The sequence below is a fragment of the Ambystoma mexicanum genome, chromosome 10, assembly GCF_040938575.1.
Source record: "Ambystoma mexicanum isolate Mex_15411 chromosome 10, UKY_AmexF1_1, whole genome shotgun sequence".
NCBI lineage: Eukaryota > Metazoa > Chordata > Amphibia > Caudata > Ambystomatidae > Ambystoma > Ambystoma mexicanum.
The window spans coordinates 1,263,127,150-1,263,151,611 of record NC_090932.1 but is presented as its reverse complement, the minus strand read 5'-3'; the positions used below and the strand labels follow the sequence as shown (position 1 = coordinate 1,263,151,611).

At 45.1% G+C, this 24,462-nt stretch overlaps 1 long non-coding RNA gene across 1 annotated transcript; it reads left to right on the top strand.

Moving 5' to 3' along the window:
- Nucleotides 1-34: 34 nt before the first annotated feature.
- Nucleotides 35-9,728, top strand: LOC138492208 (uncharacterized). The gene is made up of 2 exons (XR_011276166.1): nucleotides 35-119; nucleotides 9,052-9,728. It is a non-coding gene; the product is annotated as an uncharacterized lncRNA (long non-coding RNA).
- The last annotated feature ends 14,734 nt before the right edge of the window (nucleotides 9,729-24,462 follow it).

The following is a 24,462-nucleotide window of genomic DNA, read 5'->3' as shown; positions in this document are numbered from 1 at the left end:
GTTAATTTATAGCAAGTCTACATTGGCTGTAGCTTTGAGCTGGGCACAGAGGGGGAAAAACAAGGGACATTAGTGTGCACCCAAAGTGGTTGGGTTCACCTGGTGCTGATGGAAAGAAAGTGAGTAGACTATTTTCTCGTTGTTTTGCTTCTTTTTCCGGGAAATGCATACAAAATGGCTTCAGCTGCACCCTCTCTGGATTGGTGTCCTGTTTCGGGGTTTGTGGGTATCGTGCTCAGGGAGCAGGGCAGCTGCCGGGTTCTCAGCCTCTGTTCGCGACAGAGCAACGGGGTGACCTGGCCAGGCACCCCCTCATTATAGGAGGCCAGCATTGACTGCATTTACTAAGCAAAGTGGAGAATCACGGAAGGCACCCCTCTGCCCCAAACTTGGGAGAGGGAGGGTAATTGTTTTTTTTCTGGGTAGAAAGCGAGGATGGCTATTTCTTCTACTTTTGCTTTAAAGTGACACGGGTTCAGTTATGGACCCGGCAATTGTGCGCAATATCATCCTGCGCCCGAAGGACTGGTGGGGCTGGGGCACGTGCAGTCACATTCCAGGCTGTGTGATATACATATCTGATTTCGCCCCAGCCTTGCACGTTTTTCCCAGCTTGCCAGAAAGGCTGGCCTGGGTCTGCCTGGCACAGCACCCGCTCCTGTGGGTCCCCAGAGGCCGCGCGGGGGAGCGGGTCAGCTGCGGATTTCTCAGCCCTTATCCGTGTCAACAGACACGCATTAGTGGGACACAAAGCCCGCGATTTGCATCCGTAAGCACGAGGGGGGCTCGGTGCCCATTAAAGCCCGTATTACCCAGCAGGGGGCGGGTGGGGTCCAGCCTGAATGGAATGCAGATCGTTCCACCTGAAGGGGCCACCTGGTGAAGGGGCCTGCGGGACAAAGCCCCCCAAGACGGCCGCGTTCAATGCAGGGCTCCCGGTCCTGCGGGACTTTTGTTATACAGGCTGCGGGCTCGGGCCAATCCTCCAACCGGTTTACCCCCGGGGAGGCCGGGCTTCACTGGAAGGGGCGAGTTACAAGTCAGGTTTTATGCTCACAGAACTGTCAATGTGTATGTAACCATCTTCTCATCCAGGCCCCTGAACCCGATGTGTCTCTCTCCTTCCTTCCTTCCTTCCGTATGTAACCATCTTCTCATCCAGGCCCCTGAACCCGATGTGTCTCTCTCCTTCCTTCCTTCCTTCCTTCCTTCCTTCCTTCCTTCCTTCCTTCCTTCCTTCCTTCCTTCCTTCCTTCCTTCCTTCCTTCCTTCCTTCCTTCCTTCCTTCCTTCCTTCCTTCCTTCCTTCCTTCCTTCCTTCCTTCCTTCCTTCCTTCCTTCCTTCCTTCCTTCCTTCCTTCCTTCCTTCCTTCCTTCCTTCCTTCCTTCCTTCCTTCCTTCCTTCCTTCCTTCCTTCCTTCCTTCCTTCCTTCCTTCCTTCCTTCCTTCCTTCCTTCCTTCCTTCCTTCCCCCCTATATTTTTGCGGAGTATTTCTTTCTTTCCCTTTCTATCAATATATCTTTGTCGCGTATCCTTCCTTTCTTTCTTTCTTTCTTTCTTTCTTTCTTTCTTTCTTTCTTTCTTTCTTTCTCTCTTTCTTTCTTTCTTTCTTTCTCTCTTTCTTTCTTTCTTTCTTTCTTTCTTTCTTTCTTTCTTCCCTTCATTCTAGAATTGGCATGCTCCCTGTGAACAATCGTGCGCTTTCCCTCATGAGTTTAGAGAAGTAACAGAATGCCGTGTTTGGGGGTTGTTTGATGGGAACAGGCACACCTATGCCCGATTGCCATCAAGCGCTGCCCACACTCCTACTTTGCCCGGGCACCCGTGCTCCGGTCCCCTGTGCCGCTCCGGCGTTTACATGAAATCCAGCACAAACCACTCATTTGGGGCTTGTAAAATATGTTTTAAGAAGTAGATGAAAATAAACGTGACAAGGAAAATATTAAACGTAGCTTGACGGCTCCGGCGATTTTGAACTCAGCAAATGTAAACACAATCCGGTGGCAGCTAGCGCCCCGAAGCAAGACTTCGGACAGCGAACTCCAGGGGCAGGCGACATTTAAAGGCATCGGTTTAAAAGGCGACGCCAGCGGGTTGGACGGAGACCTTTTCCCGGAGACTTGAACGGTCGGAAATCGCAACTTTCGTTTCGCGGTGACGGGGGAATTGCACTAATGCACCGAAAAAGAACAGTTGCGTTACAGAAGAAAAGCGCCGCACGCTGCCACACAATATCCGGTACAGCGCTAGTCCAAAACCTGTTCAAAGTCATGACAATAATACAATAAATATGAAGGAAAGGGCCGGCAATATTTCCCTCTAGGCTAGCCGCACAATATCCGAACAAAGTCTCACCGAGAGGTCTAAAGAATTGCAGCTAATGTCTTCATTCTGCTTCGTATGAGACATGTGTGTTACATGGAGAGAAACATGGGAATATATACATGTGCTCATTAAAGCGAAAAACGCACACATGTTTATGTTCTGGGGTTTCTCGCTTGAATCATCCACTCCACCCAGTGCACTTGACACGTCCCTGCCCCCTCCCTAAATTAACCCCTCCAGTATCAGTGTGTATTTAAGACGCCGCTGCTTCTGGTGACTCCGGCTTCGGTCCTGTCACCCCGTTGCTATTTATTGAGGGCACAACTTTTGCAAAGCTTAGCGAGCTCCTCATTTTTCCTTTGGGTCGAGAATATCCGCGTGGTGAGCGGGGGAGGAGGGGACTTGGGGGGGGCATATCGGAAGAGCTTAGGGTTTGAGACCGGTGACCTGGCATATACTTTGGAACCATTCAGACACATCAATAAATGAGAAGGACGCCCCCACTCCCGACCGCACCCCCGCCCCCTGTTTGGCCAATATCACGGTGTCATTTCGCAATGACTGCCACGAGTCTCTGACCGAGAAGAGGAGACTAGGGGTGCGGGGGGGAGCTGAAAGGAACACGGGACTGGGAGGGCCGATGGTCCAGCGAGGGAGCGGGCAGAGCAAATGAGGGGGGGGGGGGGGGGGGAGGCAGGCAGGGTGACCTGACAAAGGGGCAGACGCGGGGTGCATCCCCGCAAGGGTTTACTGTTGGAAATATTGATTCGAACTGATCCCCAAATCACGGAGCATTTGGCGCCGAACGCACAGGGCTGTTTGATGAAAATACAAGGGTACTGTAAGGACACTGGGGGGCGGCGGTAAGGGGGTAGAGGGGACGCGAGTGAGTCATAGGGCAGATGAGGACATTGCCGATGGGTGACAGCAGGAACCCCGATGGGCAACCGGGTGATTGAGGGGTAAGTAAAGCCGCCATGGCAATATGGAGAAACGCATTAAGCTTACATGGGGGCGCAGGGGGCGGGGGTGAGAGGGGATTGTGGGGCGGTGGAACTGATTTCCCCAGTCCAATAGTATCTATTGTATATGCTAAACGCGCGCTGGGGATGATACATATTTTGTATATATTTCAATTGTGCAATAGGTTAGGATTTTTTTTTAAGGTAACTGCCATGGCTTGTGCTAATTTGCAATTCTTTTTTATTATAATGGAATGTTGTCCATATTGTTTGCATTTTAACAAACTGAAAAGGTTGGATGGACTGAGTGTCCCATCAGCTGTAAGCTAGCCCAGCGTCCTTGAGTGAAAGGTTGCCACTAAGTTTGGTTAAGGAGCGCGAACCCCAATGTGGAATTACTGGGAAATGCGACCGTTTCTTCCATGAAGGGAGGCTTGTGGACTCTCTGCAGCCATTGGAAAAGATTATGGATGCCATAGGGTTTGTTTCGTGTAATCAATTTCAAAGCGACTTTAAAAAAGTTGCAGCCTCTCTGATGAATGAAGTTCCGGGGCACCAGTGGTTCAGGGATGAATATCGGTTTCTAAACCATCAATCAGCCCCACCCCTCTAGTACACCAGAAGGGATCCAAACGGATTTGAAACATAAGTCAATTACAAACCTCCTTGTCGAATTTTGGTAACGTGGACAGAACAGCAGGTTTATCTCCGACAGGTCGTGGGTCGTTGTTTAGTTGCGACACAGCGAAAATACAATTTTTACCCAATGATAAAAGGGACTGTCCAGTCAATGTTGTATAAAAAGACTTACTTCCTTATTATCACAACAGACCGTTCTAGCACACTACAAAATAGAACCCACAATGTAAAGGAATTCAGAGGACAGACAGTTTCAGAGAATGAAAAGGGATGCACTCTGGATGCTGACAGGAGGTTAGTCGGTAAAGTAATTAATCACAATAGTCCAAGGATACTTGGTTTCAACACACAGGGAGCAATGAGCCATAAAATGTCACTAAGGGCCTTTGGAGACGGGCCAGGGGGACAGAACCACAATGTAACTTGTGCTTGAAGAAGTTCTTGGTGCTCGACAGTGTAGAGTCGCTTTCAGCTTCTGCAACAGTGCTCAAGATGGGAAACAGCATCCCAGGGTCAGCAATCGTTGTCTCAGTGCTGGTCGGGGGTTCTGAAGCACTGGTCGAGGCGTCTTGGATGGCGTTAGTGACTGTGGTGTAACAACAGTCAGCAGGACAGTCGGTTGCAGCTTGAGGGGCTCGACTGGCTCAAAAATGTCCTTTAAGGTGAATGTCAGTAGATGCTTGTTGATGCACTCCTCCTAGCTTCTTCACTGGGCTTGTGTCGTCTTTTAAGACGGATGGCCCAGGCTGAGGAGAGTGTTGCCGGAAACTGCCTTGTACTTGGTTTGGTTCTGAGACTCTCTGGCACTTTCCACCTAGGAAGCTTGCTGCAGATCTTAGCAGGGCACACTGTGTACTGGCTGGGTACTGGTTCTGGAGCTACTGGAGGGTCCTCTGGATTCAGTATCTCCCTCTGTTCCCTAGCAGATGTTTAGGGGAGGGATCTTGCTTCCCTCTTGGAGGTCCTGGCCTTCCTTGACTGGAAGAAGATATAAGGCAGACTGTAGCTTTAGCCAGGGTCCGATACTGAGTTCTTCTTGCTACTCCTTGCAAAGTCTTCAGATGATCTGCCCAAAAGAGGGGCTTAGCCCTCTTTTAAAGCCAAATGGGCACCAGTTATTGGTGTAGGCTAAGACTACCTTAATGGACCGATCCTCGGTCCCCACCAACAATCTCCTGTATGCATGAGGTCATAACCAGAGTGCTTTGTAAAAGAAAAGGTAAAGGGGTGAAAACATGTAATACTAAGTCCTTCCCATCTTCCTGTCTGTTGTGGATCAAAGGGTCTCTCTACTTAATGGAGCTCTCTGTGGTTCCGGATTAAAGCAGCAGGTCTCCCTTAAAGCGGCGGCGTGACCAGGTTTTCATGCTTCTGCAAACCATATTCTTGTACCTTCTGAATGGAGTCGCCCTGCGGGGATGACTACTGAAGCAGCTGTCCCAGACATGACAGTTCACGCCTTTGATACTGAGAGGCGGGAGCTGACTTCAGGTTGACACAAATGCATATCAAAGGTTGTTGGGGTTTCCAGTCTCCTTTGTTAACCTCTGCAGCCAGGCCTTATGTGGGTCTGCTTGAAGGACACTCTTTTAGTATGCTAATTATGTTAATCACTGCCACCACTCTGCAGGGCCCAACAAAAAGACAGAGCAGATCCATGGAGCCTTAGATAGTTAATAAGCTGCCCAGGACATAAGGAAGGTTTACAGCAGTATTCTCATGACAGGGGCAAAGATGTCTTCTTCTTCTTACACAATTTATTTTAAATCTAAACCATTCCGGAACTGATTCTTTTTAAAATAAAAATATAGGAACAGTAAAATGTAATTTTAAAAAAGTAGAGGAGCAGCGCTGCCAACAGCTCCTGCCCACTTCCTCCCAGCCAGTGCGCTCCTGCGACACTGCTCATCCTGGGACTTTGAACACTTCCTCCCAGCCAGTGCGCTCCTGCGACACTGCTCATCCTGGGACTTTGAACACTTCCTCCCAGCCAGTGCGCTCCTGCGACACTGCTCATCCTGGGACTTTGAACACTTCCTCCCAGCCAGTGCGCTCCTGCTACACTGCTCATCCTGGGACTTTGAACACTTCCTCCCAGCCAGTGCGCTCCTGCGACACTGCTCATCCCGGGACTTTGAACACTTCCTCCCAGCCAGTGCGCTCCTGCTACACTGCTCATCCCGGGACTTTGAACACTTCCTCCCAGCCAGTGCGCTCCTGCGACACTGCTCATCCCGGGACTTTGAACACTTCCTCCCAGCCAGTGCGCTCCTGCGACACTGCTCATCCCGGGACTTTGAACACTTCCTCCCAGCCAGTGCGCTCCTGCGACACTGCTCATCCCGGGACTGCGTTCCCCTTTCTACCACTGGATGCACCACTCATTGAACCAGCTTGAGTTGATTCCACTGCTTCCTGTTCCGGCAGTACTAATCGCCCTGTCAAGCTGCCTGATCTAGCACCATCTCAGTGCTGGCCATCTTTTGCCATTGAGCGGGAGAATTGTTGGTGTTCACCAAGTCATTTTGCTATGCCGAGAAAACCCCACAGAGCCTGGCAGAGTCGGAGATGTGTAAAGGCATGGCTCAACAGACCGTCGTCTTGGCTATGCTGTTACTTTCAGGATCTGCCATAACAAGTATTGAGCAGCCATTTTGTGATATTTCGTTGTAACCAACTGCCCTTCCTTGTGGAAAGTGAGGCTTCATGGAAGAACTCTAGGGGCAACACATACATGTTGAATGTTTAACATTGAAATCAACATGTTGAAGCCTCTGGTGGCAGTCTGTGTTGGGCCAATGACACACGGGCAAGCTTTCCTCAAAGGGCAGCAATACATAACCCGTTGGATCCAACAACATCCAATGAAGAAACATTGCAAAATTAGCGTAAAAACAATATTAAGAATAAATAAACAGACTGAGAACTATGGTTAAACATCAGTGTGGAAATCTAACGCCACAAAACTCTCCAAGAGCTGATCAAAACAAGGGGCAGCAATAGAAAACAGTCATACACAATATTATATAAGTGAAACCCCATCACATCTGGGAATATTGGGTAGAATTCAGGATCGTTTCAATCCCTTTCACCAGAAATCTACAAAGTCAAGAAACAAGGGTACATCAACTGCACAAAGAAACCCCTGCAGACTTCCTTGAACTTGCCTGAGTTAGACTTTAGAAGGTAGAATACTTTTTAAGATGTCAGTAAATCCAGTAACTCACATAGCCATCTTTTTTTTTTTAAAGTGAATAAAACATATTTCCAAGATGATCTTTTGAAATCCACCGTCTTACCGGTAGTGACATATGCACCAATCATCACAGGGCATGTGCCTATAGCAGAATCACTGTTTACCATGATGTCCCTGTGCAATATCATTCCATACATTCTATATTGCTAGGAAGGAAAACAAGTTATGCACATAACACGTCTGTGTGTTATTTCAAGTAGAAAAGGACTTTGCAGTAGAAATATGAAACCTCATTATTTTCTGAGTTGCCCAATAAAACCAACATCTGTAAGTATCGATTTCAATTCTGGGCCTACCTTCTTTGCCATTGAATGGAAGGGGCACCTTTTCATGTTGTATTGATCAGGCCTCTATTCAGGTCACTCTCCCAACCCACTCCCTGTTCTTCTTCTAGGATTAAGTAATGATCTGTAATTGATGTTTATATAGTGGCACGCTGTAATGTTCTTCTGAGAGCAGACAGTGCAACTGATGGAACGGAAAAGCAAATACATTAGAATTACAAAAAAAAAAATCCCTCAACAGAACTTTCTCTGGAAACATTTTAAATTACACAAGTAAGGAATTTGAGGTTCAACCTTAAGATCGACTTTGCAAAATCTTTTACACATATAGTCCCAATATTCCTTATCTGCCTGTCATTTGTTATCGTTAACTCATGTGTGGGAACACTACCTCGCATGCTACATGCCCCAAGTGTATTCGGAGATACTGTTCATTTGAGAAGAATAAAATATCTATTGGTTGGTCCCCCATGGACTATAGTATCCCATAGACAGGTTTCAGTCGCTTCTTCAAGCATCGTTGGTGTGCTGAAAAAGAATACCCCAATGATGGATTCATATAGCAGTAATAGAAAACATTTTAATTGAAAACATACTTTAGATCCTGACATCGAGCTCAGAAACGAATCACCTAATAACTTTCAGTATACCATGATGTTCAATCTTTACATATTTAGATGCAATATTGACTGTATATTGGAAACAGCCTAGGACTGAAGAACAAATATTGTACTGCACAAAAAAGAAAACTATTTCCTGTGTGTGTCACAATCATTGACATGAAACCGTTACTCAATGTCTCTCAGTCTAGTGAGCGTTAATTTCCTTAATGTAGCAGTGTTATGGATATAGAAAAGTTATTCCATGTTTTGCATGTTAGTCTAGTTCCAAATCGAGTTGGAACCTAGTGCACAGTCAAATAGAATTGAAAAAAGGGAGTATTTACAACAGTTTGCTTAAAGGAAAAGCAGCAAATAATTGCTTAATTTAGTATATAATCATGCCTTCAGGAGCTAAAATCAACGAAGGACATAACAGAAATACTTTAAGTATATATCACTAAAGGTTCTATTGAGTCAATGCTATATCTTGGATTTTTTTAAGCTAGAAGCTATTGGATCAATAATGTGCAGAGAAAACATCTTAGTCCCCTCAATACAGCTCAACTCAATCACATGAATGCCTTTAAATATTGTGCGAAAAGGTATATATATTACAAACACTTATTCAGCATTCAGGTTTTATGTACACTGTTTTGCTAACCTATTAAGTTTTACAAGTTATAAAAAATGTCCTTCTTTGACAATTGTTTTTTGACAAAATGCTCTCTTGCCTTACTCTTGTTTAAACATAGGGGCATTGACTGGTTTAATTAATTTCTTTTCCCCACCATTCCTTTCTCCTCCGCGAATCCTTAACTTAACTCAAACTTTGAACCTAACCCTCACACCCTTCCTTCTGCACCCCCTTTCAATGCCAGTTCAAAGCCCCTACTTTGAACCATGTTCCTAAATTTAAAACTATACCCCAACCCTTCATCCCCTTTAAATTACTAATCATTTCATTTTCTTCCTATTTGATGCAGGTGAGATCGGGTCATTAATCAAAGAAACCTCAGCAGATCAGACATTCTTTTTGAATTTGCATTTTCAAGAAAATGATGGAGACATATGTAGGCAGTGTGAAGCCTCCCAACCAAAGCACGTCCCAACCCAGTGCCAGCGACGGTCCTTCGCATCTCAGACTTGAAGCAGAGGTGGCAGTGATGATCCTATGCAGATTGTGGGAGCTCTTAGATGGTAGTACCAATCAGGAGTTTGGGTGACCATCACTGTGTGATACAGGCTGGAGCACAGACAAAGCAGGACCATTTGAAGCCGATAGCCAGAAGTTCATCAGCGGAGAGAGCCCTGTCTGCGTTTTGACCAAACAGGAACTCAACGATGAAGTGCTGTGTGCCACACACCAAATTCTTAGAGATTTTTGGAAGTGCCCACACTGTATTAAAAGTGGGAGCACAAGGGCGGGATAACAAATGCTATGATTGTCTAACAAGAGAAACTTTACCCTCAAGGGGGACCTCATACTCACAGAGTACAGCTTGTTCCTTCTCACAGGTTGCTTATTACAGCGGGTGCTGGTTTCCTCTCATTGCTCAGAGACCCAGTTTGCACTGTAAAGTCCTGCAGGCTTTGATCCAACGCACCGAGTTCTCAAAAGATATTCTTGTTTCTTCCTAAATATTCACAGGCTTTAAAACCACATGTATCCTTGGGTCTTCACTAGACAAACATAGTTTGTGTACGTTGTTATTATCTCTTTGTATCTGTATGTAAGAGCTAGGACAGTTGGCTATATAGCACGGGTACAACTCACTTTTCTGAATCTGCGGCCACATCACTTAAAACAGGACATGGCCTGAATCTAGAGGGGGACCCTACACTTCTGACCCTGTACCGCCTCCAAATTCCTTACAGCTCTTGTGAGATTGTCCTGTTGTCATGGCTTTCCTGGGTTGCAGGGTCTTCTCCTGGTCATGGGGCAAAGTTAGAAGCCTGACTTCATTATATTACAAAGTAAGAAATTAAACCAAATAACATTTCTCCTGGTTACTCTCAAAGGTAAGCTTAAAAGGTAATAATTAGAGCCTTCTGTCTTTACTATCTATCAGAGTACACTGATGTTTACTTAGAGGAAAGATGTAAAATGTCAGCCTTTTAGGTCTGAAGTTTGACTTGTTCTGGTCACTTGCCATAACCAGTTCAGCACTGATTTTTGTACAGCAGTTGACTACAAGAATTGAGAACTGCCAGAAACATGGTTATAGTCATGTAGAATACAACACAATAAGGGGGCCCATGCAATACTTTATATCAAACAAAATAAAATGGTACAACTGATGAAAGTGGGGATTAGTCGAATCTACCTCCATTTTAATAGCTTTGATAAAAGTGGCTTAGCCAAGGTGTCATGTTTTCCACCCTCGATTAAACTCAAGCATTTTTATGCAGACTTCACCAGCACCTGAACCCCACATTATAAAAATAACGGTGAACGATCTTGGCACTTTAGCCTATAACTAATGAGGTCAAAGATTTCCTACCAAACCCATATCGACTTCGTATATCATCAGATTGCCAAGTGGAAATTCCGAACTCCGGTGTTGGAGATTGGGTCTCTTGAGATATGTTACAGTCAAAGTCTATTTCCAAATGCAAGTATGCATTAGTTGTTCAAATTTTTAAATTGTTATGCCACCATTCCTATTTTGTCTTTTGCAAAACACATTTTATCACTTTGGTCTTGGTGAAATTTGAGTTTATGAAATGTGTTTCCGAAGAGCTGGCTGAAGCATCAATTGACATCTATGGACCTTCAGGAGTTTGGTCCAACCATTTGGGTATTTTCTTTGCAATTCTTCTGAACTGACTGATGCATAGTTCTATGCTTGATGTGAAAGGGACACACCTTAATAAACACCAGTGGCCTGCCTTATATATAGAGATTGAGAAATAAAGCACCATTGCTTGAGACCATTCCAATTGGGGTCCAGCAACATATTTTCTGAGTTTCTATCCTTTAAGTTGCTTATGTTATATTATGTCATGTAATATGGCATTTGTATAGTGCCAATGCCATTGGTATGGCCTCAAAGTGATGTGGGGTGAACGCCTTTGGAAGATTGATGTCCGAGGCATGAAAATTGAAAGATGATTTTTAGAATGCATGTATGCTTTATAGCCAACATAAAGGTAGGGAGGGGGTGGCTAAGTCTCTGATTGCCACCCATGAGGATCTGGCTAGTAATGGGTGAATAGGCGAGTCAAGGAGACTGATTATGTGCGAGCCTGACCGAATTTTGTAGTGGGACTCAGCAACATTCTAAGGGAAGAGGTGATGTGCATTATGAAGTTGAGTAGGGAAAGGCTGCAGCTGTATGCAGGTGAGTGGCTGTACCCCGGGAGGGATACAGTTATGTTCCTTTGAGATGGAATGCTAGACGTACCAGAGAGTCCCTCTAGGCTTTGAAATGCAAGCCTACAGCACTGTCCCTGTGCGAAAACAGTCAGGGTAGTGGAACCAGACAGCAGGGATATTCAAAATGCAAGCCTTCAACACTGTCCCTGTAGGAAAAGATGCATGGTAGCGGCACAAAATGACCACGAGATTCAAACTGCAAGACTACAACAATGTCCCTGAGGGAGAAGATACAGGGTAGTGGCACAGCACGGAAGCGAGATTCGAAGTGCAAGCTTAAAACACTATCCCTGTAGCCAGACCAAAAATACAGGCCTCTGGCACTTTCCCTGTGGAAAAGGATGCAAAGTAGTGGCAAAAAGCAGTAGCTAGATTCATAATACAGGCCCACAGCACTAAACAGTAGCTAGGTTCAAAATATAGGCCTACAATAGTACTGAAGGCTACACAAATTTGTCGTCCCATACCCGATTGTTGAGTCAGATCAGGGTCGGGGCCTTGAATGGCTGGAGGCCTCAGGGTGAACTGGAGAAGCTAATTTTAGCAAGGGTCATGTGACCCGACGCGGGCTCCAATCAGGGAAGGTTGGGCAGAGAGGAGCGAGAGGGGCCGGGTGGCTCAGGATCGGGCAGCGAGGTTGCCACGTGGTCACACGGGGCCAGGGGGCTTGTGTAATGCCGGTAGGGGAGCACTACGCTACTCCTTGTAGAGGATTCTCCCCCGTGTGCGATGTGGATCTCACAGTGACAAAAGTGAGAGATGCTTTGTGAACTTGAGGACTTGGCTAAATTGTTCTAGCTATATATTGTAACAACCAAGTAGTCATGTTTGGAAGAACATCAACACAAATCCGGATGCTAAAATGGCCACTCTTTGTTTACATTTGTACTGAGCATGTGCACGAACTTCCTGGCATCCAAAGAGCCATGCTGAGCAGCACCGACAATCGTGCAAACCCTGTATTAAGACACAACACTTCTGGTGAACGCTTGTTCTAGGCATAAGTAAGTAGAAACACATACATAATCGTGTCTGGACTCGTTGCTTAGCTGGTCTTTTCTGTACCCTGTGGAACCCTGCCGGTATCTGCATTGTTATTGCTGATCGATTTCCAGAAACAGACTGTAGTTGGTGCTACCTCAATGACCTTATTTGACCTTTTTTCACTGTATTGAAAATATATGTTTTCTTTTTTCCCTGGCTTTGGGCCTTGTGGCAACAACAGAACATGTTTGATGTCCAGCACGATGCTTGGCCGAGTTCGGAATGGGTTCGTTTTTCATTGTCAATCGGGATGGATCTCACAACAAGTTCACCATGGGTTCTGGTATTGTAGCTGCAAAGCAAATCTTTTTGGATCATCAAAAATGTACAGTGGTGACCTGGTGAATCTTTTTTTTCAAAGGTTCAGTCTGGAACGATGAGAGCAATAGCCATTTGGATAATGTCATTGCCCTGCCGGGTTTGTTTATTTAATTGGTTTGAGTTTATGACAATATGAATAGATGAGAATGGGCTTGTGGAAGAACTTCGTTGAGGCATAACAAACTCATTACACTGAAATCATTAAAAAAAAAACATATTTTCCACTTGACATGCATAGTTATGAAATACTAGTTTGGGGGCAACTAAAAACATCCTTCTAGGAATTGGTATGGGTAATAGATGTTTACTAATTTTACAATATTTAACCATTTGCGTGCCCTTAGCGTGCATACACATGTCATAAACAGTGGTCTTGGATTGCCACACGGTTTATATACAGGTACGGGTGTTAGGGCAGTAAGACATATCCACAAGTCCTAGGAACGTAGGAGCAAAACATATATTTTTGATCTAGCATTTCGTGGCCCCCAGAGGTGAGTATGGCAAGACTTGAAAAGGTTAATCTTCATATCCAGAATCCCAACATTTGCAGTTCTAGGGGGTGAGAGGAGTAGATTTACTTATTAATTATGGTCAGTACCACTGCTTGTGGATGGAACACTTTGGTTTGCGTTAAAAAGGGACATTGGAAAATTGCTTTGGTATCGCAAAACCTGCTCCAGTAATCTGACAATTTTGGTTAATGTAAGAAAAAACAGCACCTGGGTGTGGGATTGTGCCAAATGGCCCACTTTATTTATTTATTTATTGTGCAAGGGCATGAAGGAGCTGTCGCATGACCAGTGACTCAGAGAAATTACATACATTGGGACAAGCAAAGTGTAATAGTTTTTCAGGTGAAAACATTCTGTAGTTCCAGAGTACTGACCAGGTAAGGGCCTGTGACCGGCATTCAGGAAAACAGGAAAACAGTAGTGTTTTTAGAGTTCTTTGGAAGGTCCAGTAGGAGAGCTCAGCACGTAGGGTGGGACGGAGGGGGTTCCACTGTTTGGCCGCTGCGGCTGGGAAACCTAGAGCCTCCAGGTTTGGTCCTCTTGAATTTAGGCAGAGTGATGAGGCTGGTGTAGGCAGCTCTGGTGGGTCTGGATGAGGACGCTTTGGTGGTTTCTTGTGTAAGGTATGTCAGGCACCTTTAGACAGGCATCTATTCGTGATGGAAAGGACTTTGAATAGGATTTTCTGTCAAACAGGGAGCTAGTGTTTTTTTTTTGCATGCTGCTGAGATATGATCAGACTTGGGAATATTCAAGGCTGCTCCGATAGCTTGTTTTGGATGACTTGCATTTATCAAATGTTGGAGTCTGTGGTACCTGCAAACAGGGCATTGCCGTAGTCGAGCTTAGATCCTACGGTGGCTCAGGGTATAGTGTGGCAGCTGTCGGGAGAGAGGAAGGGTCTCGATGCATTTAGTAGCTTTGTTGTGTAAGCGGCAGAGGAGGCAACGGTGTTAAGATGATGCATGAGCGATAAGGTGGAGTCGAGATAGACGCCTAATGTTTTTACGAAGGGTGATACTATGGAAATACTGACAATGTTGAAGGAGGAATATCAAGTGTCAAGGTTCTTGATCACAGATGGGATCACAGATGGGACAACAAGAAGAATCTCTGTCTTTTCATCATTCAGGCATAGCTGGTGCATAGCCATCCAGGCTTCGATGGTCATGTAGACAGTATTCAGGGTGGTGGAGTCTTCATGATAGTTGCTGGAGGGAGGAAGTAAAATTTGCATATCATCCACATAATTCATGTAGGATATACAGATGGAGTCCAGGAGGGCAAAAAGTGGTATCATGAACATGTTGTGCAATGTCGGGGAAGTGCAGGACCCTTGTGGCACGCTGCAGGTGATGGGTGCAGATGGGGCACTGGCATTTTCTGCAAATACTCGAAGGGATCTGTCCCCTAGGAAGGAGGTGATCCATGATATGGCCTCAGGGGAGAAGTTTGCGAAGGCTGATAGGTTCTGACAGAGAATTGTGTGGTCCACAAAATCAAAGGACGCTGATAGGTCAAGGAGGAGGAGCAAGGCAGGACTGTCTTCATCTCTAATTTCGTCTATCTGAATCTTTAGGTCAAGAAGTGCTGATTCTGTCCCATGGCCAGGGTAGAAGCCCGGACTGACAGATACCAAGAATCTGGTTGGCTTCCAGGAGGCACTGTATTTGCAGGTAGGCTGCTCTGTCAAGAATTTTTATAGGAATGGAGCCGTTGTGATAGATCGGTAGTTGTTGGGGATAGCAGGGTCTATAGACACTTTCTTAATGAGGGAGAGTACCCAAGCTTCCTTAAGGCTAACAGTACTTAGTTAGTATCGAAGTAGGCATTAATAAAGGATGTAATGAGAGATGCAAGGATGTCTGTGTAATCTTTGATCAGGCCAGCTGGGAAGATGTTGGCTTTACATTGCAACTGTTTCAGACCTTTTAAAATCAGTTTGACTTTGTCTTCTGAGACATTGGAGAAGTAAAACCTATTGTGGTTAGGTGGGTCAGTGGCGGATGGGGCTTCGGCTGTCTGGGAGGCTTGCAGGGGGTTGATCAGGGACAGTTTGGAGTCAATTTTCCGATGTACAGTGTCAATTTTGGTGAGCATGGTGTTTTTGATGCTGGTACACCACGAGTTGTCTTTGATGATTGGGACTGGGAGGATGTTGGAGGTTTTTTGTTCCATGAGAATAGTGAATATTTCACGTGTATTGGATCTAGCATTGGCAATGTGGGCCTTGTATGTCGAGGATTTGGCAGAGAGGGTGGCCTTATTGTAGCATTTAGCTGCTATTGAGAACTGCAGCTTTGTGGCATCCGAAGGGGACTTCTTAAAATTGGTTTCAGCCAGCCACTTGTTAGATCGGTTCCTTTGGTGTTCAGGTGTGAACCAGGAATTCCTGTGTGCAGATGTTTTGAGTGTGTGTGGTTTGAGCGGTTCCATAGTGTTCACTGCGCAAGTTAGAGTGTTGGCATACAAGTCAGCCAGTGCATCAGGGTCATTGTTAAATGGTAGTTCTGGTAGGAGAGAGCCGAGCAACGGTGCAAGACGTTCATTGGTGAGGTTTCTTGAGCTGCGGGCAAGAGTGTGAGGCAGTGGGGTGGTAGCAGTTGTGCTTTGCCCAATTGGCGTGGTGGAGAATTGTACTATGCTGTGGTCTGACCACAGGCAAGGTTGGTTTGTGTGGATGATCAACTGACAATTGAGGTCAGCAACCCAGTCTAGGATGTGGCCTTTGTTGTGTGTGGGTGTTCTGATGTGTTGTGAGTAAGCAAGGGTGCTCAGTGAGTTGCAGAGCTAAGAGGCTTCCAGGTCATCAGGGTAATTGGAGGCTAGGTTTAGGTCACAGAGGAGGATAGATCTGGTTGTTGGTTTGATGTTTGCAGAAAGAATGTGTATTAGGTTGTCTTTGAAGGACAAGTAAGGGCCTGGTGGGTGGTAGATGGTATGCAGCGTGATTATCAGAGTTAGCTAGGGTCAGTTTGACAGACAAGATGTCACAGTTAGAGGGTGGAGAGGAGTTAATATCTCTAACGGAGAGATGGCTCTTGGCTATGAGTACTACTCCCCCTCCCGTAGCAATGGTTTTGTCGGAGCGGTAGATGCTGTAGTTTGGGGGTAGGGCAATAGAGAGTGCGGGCCAGATGCAGCATGCAGACATGTTTCCATGACTGCTAGGATGTTGTGGTTGGAGGAAGTGATCAGGTCATTCAAGTCGAGGGCATACACTGGGATAGATCTTGCGTTAATTAATGCGCATTTCAGTTGCGTGGCGATAGAGTGTCTTCTCAGTTGGTCGGATGGGTTCTTGGTGGTTATTTTCCGGGTGGTGATAGGTTTGGGGGCCTTGTGGGTGCTACGGATGGCTGGTTTACCCTTAGGTGTGGAGGGATATGTGAATCGGGCTCCTGGTGGCTGTTTATTTTTGAGGTGATTCGAGAGAAAGAAGTCATCCTGAGGTGGAGTAACCCTTGAGGGCAAGAGGGGTTAGGACTTGCTAGGATAGTTTTTATTTGCACCTTGGAGTTAGGTTGAGAGCCTTGATGAGTTCCGGTTCTGTTGTAGGTGCCAGTGAAGGACTTGTCCGATGGGGTGGGGGTTGCTTCTTCACTTAGGCGGTCGAGGCAGCTAGAGTTCTTCGGTAGAGATGGTACGGTGGTGAGGCTCAGAGGTGTGAGACAGAAGTGGAGTAGGGAGTTTGGCCCTGATGGTTGTTTGAGTAGCTGTTTCTCTTAGTGCAGAAGTGTGATATCTATTTATTCATATTTATGCATGTTGTTGCATTGGTAAAAGTGTTTGTGAGCAGTGGTAATCTGTTCAATTTGTAGCGAGAAGGGGTGGCACAGGGGCACAGCAAGTGTTAGCATACAGTGCCCTGTAGGTGGCACAAAGGCTGGGTGGGGTGGTGCGTGCTTGTAGATGAAGTAATCTCAGCAAGACAGAGCATGGAGGTGTGCGCAGAGATGTAGGTCTGTGAGGTTTTGGCAGTTTTGAGGGATTTTATTCATGTGAGCTGATGGTATTAGGGGACGGGTGACTGATTCTGACTCATTCGAATGGGTCAGGTACTTGAGACAGGGATATAGGTGAACACAGATAGTAGTGGCAGGAAGGCTGTGTGGCTTCTCCTGTCTGCAGGTAATGGTTGAGAGACAGCAGCAAGGTAGGCTGAAGTAGTCTCAATACAGTGACCTGGAATAGTGACTATGGGGATCTTGGACCTGGCATACTATGGATCTTGTGGTGTGAGTGAAGGTACAATTTTCCTGACAGTAGGGAGAGGTATGTAAAAGGGGTGGGAAGCTGGGGTGAGAGCGAGGGGAGGTCATAGAGCAGGAGCTCGGTGGGTCTGGTGAAGAGGTTATTGGGAGGTGCTGACGGGGGTGCTCAGACTGATGCAGTGGGAGAAGGAAGTATGTGGAGCAGGGGTGGGGATAGAGACAGAGTAATGCAATATTAGGAAAGGCGTCGAGCGCCAACGCTTAGCGAGTGTGTAGACAAGGAGCCAAATGCCTCTACCGGAAGTCCCACCCCCATTCTTCCTATATGTTGGAAACTGGAAATTGCGACATGAACGCCAGTATTGGTATCCATCCCGCGAAGGATCCTCAAAACAAGGTATCCATTAAGAAAGCCCTACATAACGTACCCACGAAGAAATGACAGACTCTAAAAAGAGGTTCTTGAAGAAGTGTGAAGTGATAAAGTCAAGAGACTGGTGACGTCACATGGAGCAGAGATGACGCACCAAGAAGAGATGCCGAAGAAGAAAGTATATAGACCTTATAGATTCTGATGACAAAGTAAAGAGTTGAGAAACATTTCATGCGCAGGAATGAAGATTGCACGTTCAAAAGCACTGTAGAAAATGCAAATCACTTTATGACTGAACAGACACTGTAACGCAAGTAGACTAAGAAATCATAAGGCTGGCTATATGTAGTGAATAGACTGCAGGCAGTGCCGCCTGTGTATATATATATATATATATATATATATATATATATATATATATATATATATATATATATATAATCTGGAAGTTCCATGTCGTGTTTAAGCAAATTGGGACCCCATGAGCATAAGGGCTGAAAGTGTGGTGCAGCAAAGAAAACAGCTGACGATGGAGGAAGAATCGAGAAGGCTTGTCTGGCCCAGTATCAAGGGGTGAGGCAGCCAAGAAATTGGTTATCTATTCGAGAAGATACTATGAACGTGAGAAGCGAGGCAAGCTCCTGTTGAGGTGCAATGGAAAAACACTATGAGTGCCAGGTTTTATTCATTTAATAGTATTAAATACGAAAGAAGGAGCTCAAATATGGTCTACTGTCACATGGTCCAGAGGAAAATAGACTTTGGGCAAGCCACATGGAGACTGAAGATAAGGCTCTGCTCACACTCCCTTTTATTCTCAGGCACAGAGATTTTTGCAAGGCCAAGTTCAAAGACAAATCAAATGACAGACAGCAGGAGTTGTGATGGATGATGGGCTAATAGTGGAACATTCCAGAAGAGTACAAGTGTGCCAACCAATTGTAGAGGGCCATGTAACAAAGAGCCCTATAGTTTGAGAGCCAATGAAACATTGTGTATTCTATGAAAGCAAAGATAACTTGCAGTAGGGGTGGGCATAAGTTTTCCACCTGACTTTAGAGATCCAATTATAATCCTATCTCCCATAGAAAGTATACTTAGATGTTCCCCTGAAGCCAATCACAACTCCAAGTAGGTTTTCTTATTTTGCCACGTAGTATGACGTCACTGATGATGAGTTTTGTTATAAATATGGGTTTTTTCATGTGAAACATTGAAAATACTTGTGCAACCACGGTTGATGTTCGTTGTACTCCCTGTTTTATACGGTTGCAATTAAAACAGCTAAGTTTTGCCAACTTCCTGAGTAGGTATTATTATTGGTGTCAGAGTAAATTCTGCATCCCCATCCATCTAAAAAATCATTACCTCGCTTAAAGGGCCTACGGGTTCACGTGGTAGCAGAGATAGGATGGTTAGAAGACCCATCAACCAGTAGGTTTCTATTGTTTCAGACAATTGGACACCCTCCACCATCTAGCAGGAAGATCACAAAGTTTCGTGTGGATAGCGGCCGATATAGAAAACTTGCAAGAAGATAGATATAGGTGGGACGGGTCGCTCTTTCACGAAATCCCTCCTGGTTTCCACAGACGCTGAGCGGATGAAAGGCAACGGTGGTCGATTGGAGGAGGGAGACGATACCGAAGGCCTTGAGCTGAAGAGTGAATGGTGAGTAAATTGAGGGGAATGGCAAAATAAGGGGATGGGTTTGTGGTAACATAGAAAAGTAACGGGGGATTGTTTAAAGTAACGAGGAGCGTTAGAAGAAAATGAGTAGCGTTTTATAGAGCTCACTCTCCTACCTCAAGGCAGGTCTAGAAGGAGTCATTTCAAAACCACAATAGGGGATAACTAGGCGGCACATAAACAGGTTTATGATAGGGAATGACTCAAACTCCAATCAGAGCATTTTAGTGGCTAGGAGAAAAGGAGTACGATGGTGTATATGTGAAAAGTCGAAAAGTCTGTCTGTTTGTGTATTTTGTAAATGAAAAAGAGGGACAAGAATAAGTTGTGTAAAGATTGAAATAGAGATACAAAGTTATTACATATTTTTAGGTAATTGTCGGCGCTGACCGAAAAGTAAGTTGAGATAATTCAGAAATAGAGGCTTGGAGCGGCGAAGGTTGGAGCGCTCACATTATTGTTTTTCTGAAACGTATCTGGGTAAACGATGGTAAGTATTGACAGTTAATTGAGACTCGTCACAATCAGAGATATTACTCCACTGATGCACCTGTGCAAAGCCCTGCCAAAACAGGCGCCTAGACTTAAACTGCATTGCTCGTAATGGGTAAAAGGTACACCAGACAAAATGTTCATGCCTTGGCCACAATGGGGATCACTGTCAAAAGCGGCATTGCAACACATGACCACATACGTGCACGTTGCGTACACGGGGAAGAAATTGGAGAAGAGGGTAGCTATTTTAGTGATTTGGAAGATGTATCAGGAAGAGAGAGAGGATCCGCCACCTGAGGATTGGATGCTTAATCAGTGTAAGGAGGAAGGTGCTGAGCCTTCTGCTCTCCTTGCCTCACCTAAGATGAAAGACGTCAGTACAGAAAGTGAAGGATTGTATCCATTGAAGGAACTGAAAACGGCGACGGGGTATACTAAACCAATATACAACTGCTTATAATAGTGATGATAGTCCAGAGGAGACTAGGAAGAGAGAAGAGACCTTTAAGGTCGTACAAAACTGGGAAGAAACAAAGTGAACAACCAAATATATCAACAGAGATAGAATGAGAGATTAAGAGATGGAAAGGAGAAAAAGATAAAGCCGACAAGGTAACTCTCGTACAGAACGAAAGGATGGGAGGACAGATATTGCTCAAACTTGTTGGGAAAAGTATCGAGGAAGTTAGGCAAAGGGAAGATCAAGACAAACAGGATCGAAAAGACAAGGAATGAGAAAAACGATTGAAAGAGGATGAACATAAGAGAAAGAGCAGGAAGAAATGAGAACAGATGTATCAGGAAGAACAGCAAAAGAAGGAATAAAGGGCAGAGGAGCAAAGGAAATATGACAACAGGCAGAGAGCACTCGAAGAACGAGATATGCAAGAAAAGAAGAGAAAAGAGGAGGAAGTGCAGAGATTAAATCACAGGGAGCAACGCCAGGACCATCTAGGGTAACCCTAGAGGAGAATTTTGACATAGGGAGCATTGAAGATATGATCGATAAAGCCTATCATGACTTGTGAGAAGGAAGCAAATCGGGGAGCCAAGGGAAGGGAGAACAGTCCCTGGTCTTTCAATCATGAAGTGAAGAAAGAGACCCATTCAGTTTCGAGCATAGAGCCTTGCTCTTACACAGGCTGACTTTAGATAAGGGCGAAAGAGAAGAGAGCCATACTAGCTGGGGACTAGATATGTCCGATGAAGAGAGAGAAACATTCGGTGGGGAAGAGGGAGGAAGTACATGCAGTTCCGAGGGATTTCTACAGACAGACAAGGAAGTAAGATGGTCTGATCTGGAGCAGCCTAAGGATTGGAGGCCAGATCCTATAGATCATCCAGAGTGATCTAAAGGATGATCGCATGGTGAGAAGGGAGAGTCACTACCATATGTGAGCAGGCTGAGGTCATTGCCTGGTAGAAGGCGATCAGGAACCATTGTCCCCTCTAAGGATAGGCAGACGATGGGAGCCGATTGTGGATTTGGGTTCACGCAGTTCCTTTACTGGAGAAAGGATGGGGCAGACTGCAGTATATTCCTTGGCCACAAATGGATAAGGATAATTTAAGGTGTAAACTTCCCAGTTTAATGGCGGGTGTGGGAAAATGGATTTATGAGCTCAAGAAAATGACAGGGGAAATATGTTAGCAATAGGGGACATTAAGGGTCTCCTAGCAGCCATTCTTGGGGAAAGGGCTGATGACATTTGGATGAGAGCAGGATACTCAAGTGTCATGGCACAGAACACAGTGCGTGACGGAGCGCCATTTAACAATTGCAGAGCAGATGTCTGGAGAGTGCTCAGGGTACAGTATCCTGATACGTCAGATATGGTGCAATTATGACACGTAAGATGAAAGATGAAGATCCGATTGCTTAAATTCAAAGTATTCTGGAACTGTGGACTCTTGAAATGAGGGAGCCGTCGGGAAAATCAGTGGAAGTATTTTACCACATTCTATGTCAGGGATTGCCGGAAGAAGTACAGAGACAGCTCACGAAATTAGAGGCAATGGAAGTGAAGCCATGGGCAGAGATACAGTTTACTATAGTGTATCACTGTCGTTTGTTGCAAGAGAAAAATAATAAGAAGGAAGATGCTAGAAAACCTGAAGCCAAGTTAGTTCTGAAAAAATTGTCAAAGTATGCCACAGAAGGGGTGGTACTGACAAGCGGAGAAGGATTGGGAATACAGCAAGCTGTGGGTTCATCGCAGACAAATAACCAATGCCAAATGGATCAAGGAGGGAATAGGTTTATGTCACGAGGCAGAGTAATGGGCTTCAGGGGAAGGGATGGTTTTCAGAATAATCAAGGCGGGTTTCAGAATATGCAGAATGATAATCAGAACATGCAAGGAGGATTTAACCAAGGGGACAAATCAGAAGAGTCCCTTCTGTATGTTGGACATGTGGGATGACAGGGCACATTGTGCACATATGTGGAAGTCAAGGGTATAGGCAGAATGGGCAATTCTCAAGAGGCAATTCTTATCCTCCAGCATATAGTTCACAAGTAAGGAATGGGTTCACCCAAAATGATCAGTATATCAAGCACAAGCGCCGCAAATGCAACAGGCATTGTAAGCCACCGCAAGCACCATTGAATCCTCCACAGGGGCAGTCACAGCACACACCTATCCAGATACAGCAGAATGCAAACACGGGACAGCTACTGAAACCTAGAGCAGGGGGTGTCACTGTGGTAGGAGGAAGTCCTTTCACTGGTACGTGGATAAGTATGTATCCACAATAGGACGGCTCACAGGGCAACTTGATGTGTTCAGTACTATTTGCAACACCAGACTGTCAAGAGTAACCAAGGGTTGATGTGACGATAGGATGAACATCTTTATCTTTTTTAGTAGACACTGGGGTTACTTGTTCATGTATACGAGAGGGAAAATACCCAATGTCGGGAAATGTCATGAATGCTCAAGGATTCTCTGGAGCTACAAGTCGAGTTACTTTTACTGACGAATTACCAGTCTCTGTAGAAGAGTGTGACATGTCTGTTCCATTATTGTACTGAAGGCTGACACCAGTCAACATTCTAGGAAGAGATTTAATGAAGAAATTAAATATTACAGTTTCTTTTACAGATGACGGCATAGTGTGTTCTACTCCAGGGATACATTATATGAAATGGGAAAATGTATATTGGGGTTTACAGGGCAAATGGCTCTGCGAGGAATGCCATTAGAGCCATTAGAGCTAGAAGTCTTTCTTTATGGGGTGCGCATTTTGTTGACATGGCTGCCTGGCTTAGTGGGAAGGATTATGAGAATACCTGGTGAGTTTTTGTTCAGGCCACAGATGCCTATGGACGAAGAGGGGGGCCAGATTATGCCCTAGAGTTAAATGCAGCCATAGTACGAGTGGCGATGGCCATGCTCCTCAAATGACCGATGACGAGGGCAGGTCATGGAGAAAAGTGATTGAAATTGGGGAAGAGTATAGATTGATTGACATCACAGGCGAAGACATGTTCAGAAATGATCCATCAGATGGTGATGTAATATTTGAGATGATTATTCCATATTGGATCAGAATAGAGAAAAGAGAGATCCCACAGTGCCCTGAATTGTTTGATGAAGATTTAGAAAAAGTGCCAAATTCTTTATATATAACAGACCCCTGTGATGTAGGCTTATTGAAGGGGATAGGGGAGGTTAAAATTAAGTTGAAGCCAGGAGCAATTTTACCTTGAGCAAAACAGTACCCAATATCTCGAGAGACAGATGAGGGTATTTTTAAGACTATATCAGCCCTGATGGAACAAGGTATATTAGTGACGTCAGAGTACCCGTGTAATACTGTGGTGTATCCTATCAAAATATCAAAGGGAGGGTCGTGGAGATTTATTCAAGATATGAGACCGATTAATCCGATTGTAGAAGCAGAATTTCCTTTACTTCTGAATCCGGCGATGTTATAGTGTAGTATCCCAGCAGAAGCACGATATTTAATGGTGGTTGGCTTGAAAAATGCGTTTTTCTCAATCCTGCAGCATAGGGACTCCCAAGATCTCACGTCATTTACATTTCACCAAACTAAACTGAAAAGCACTTGTTTTCCCCAAGGGTACTGTGAATATCCATCGATTTTTAACAGAGTCCTTAAGGTGGACATAATCAATATTGATTTGCAAAGCAATGTGATACAGTACGTAGATGATATTTTGGTTTGTAGCACAACAGAAGATGAGTGCCGACAAGACTCAATTCAGTTAATGACTATCCTGGCAGAAAAAGGATATAAGGTAGACAAGGAGAAATTGCAATATTGTCAAGAAGTGGTATATATAGGCCAGTTGATCTCACATGAGGGGAAAAGGATCACACCTGAAAGAGCTGAGGCGATTA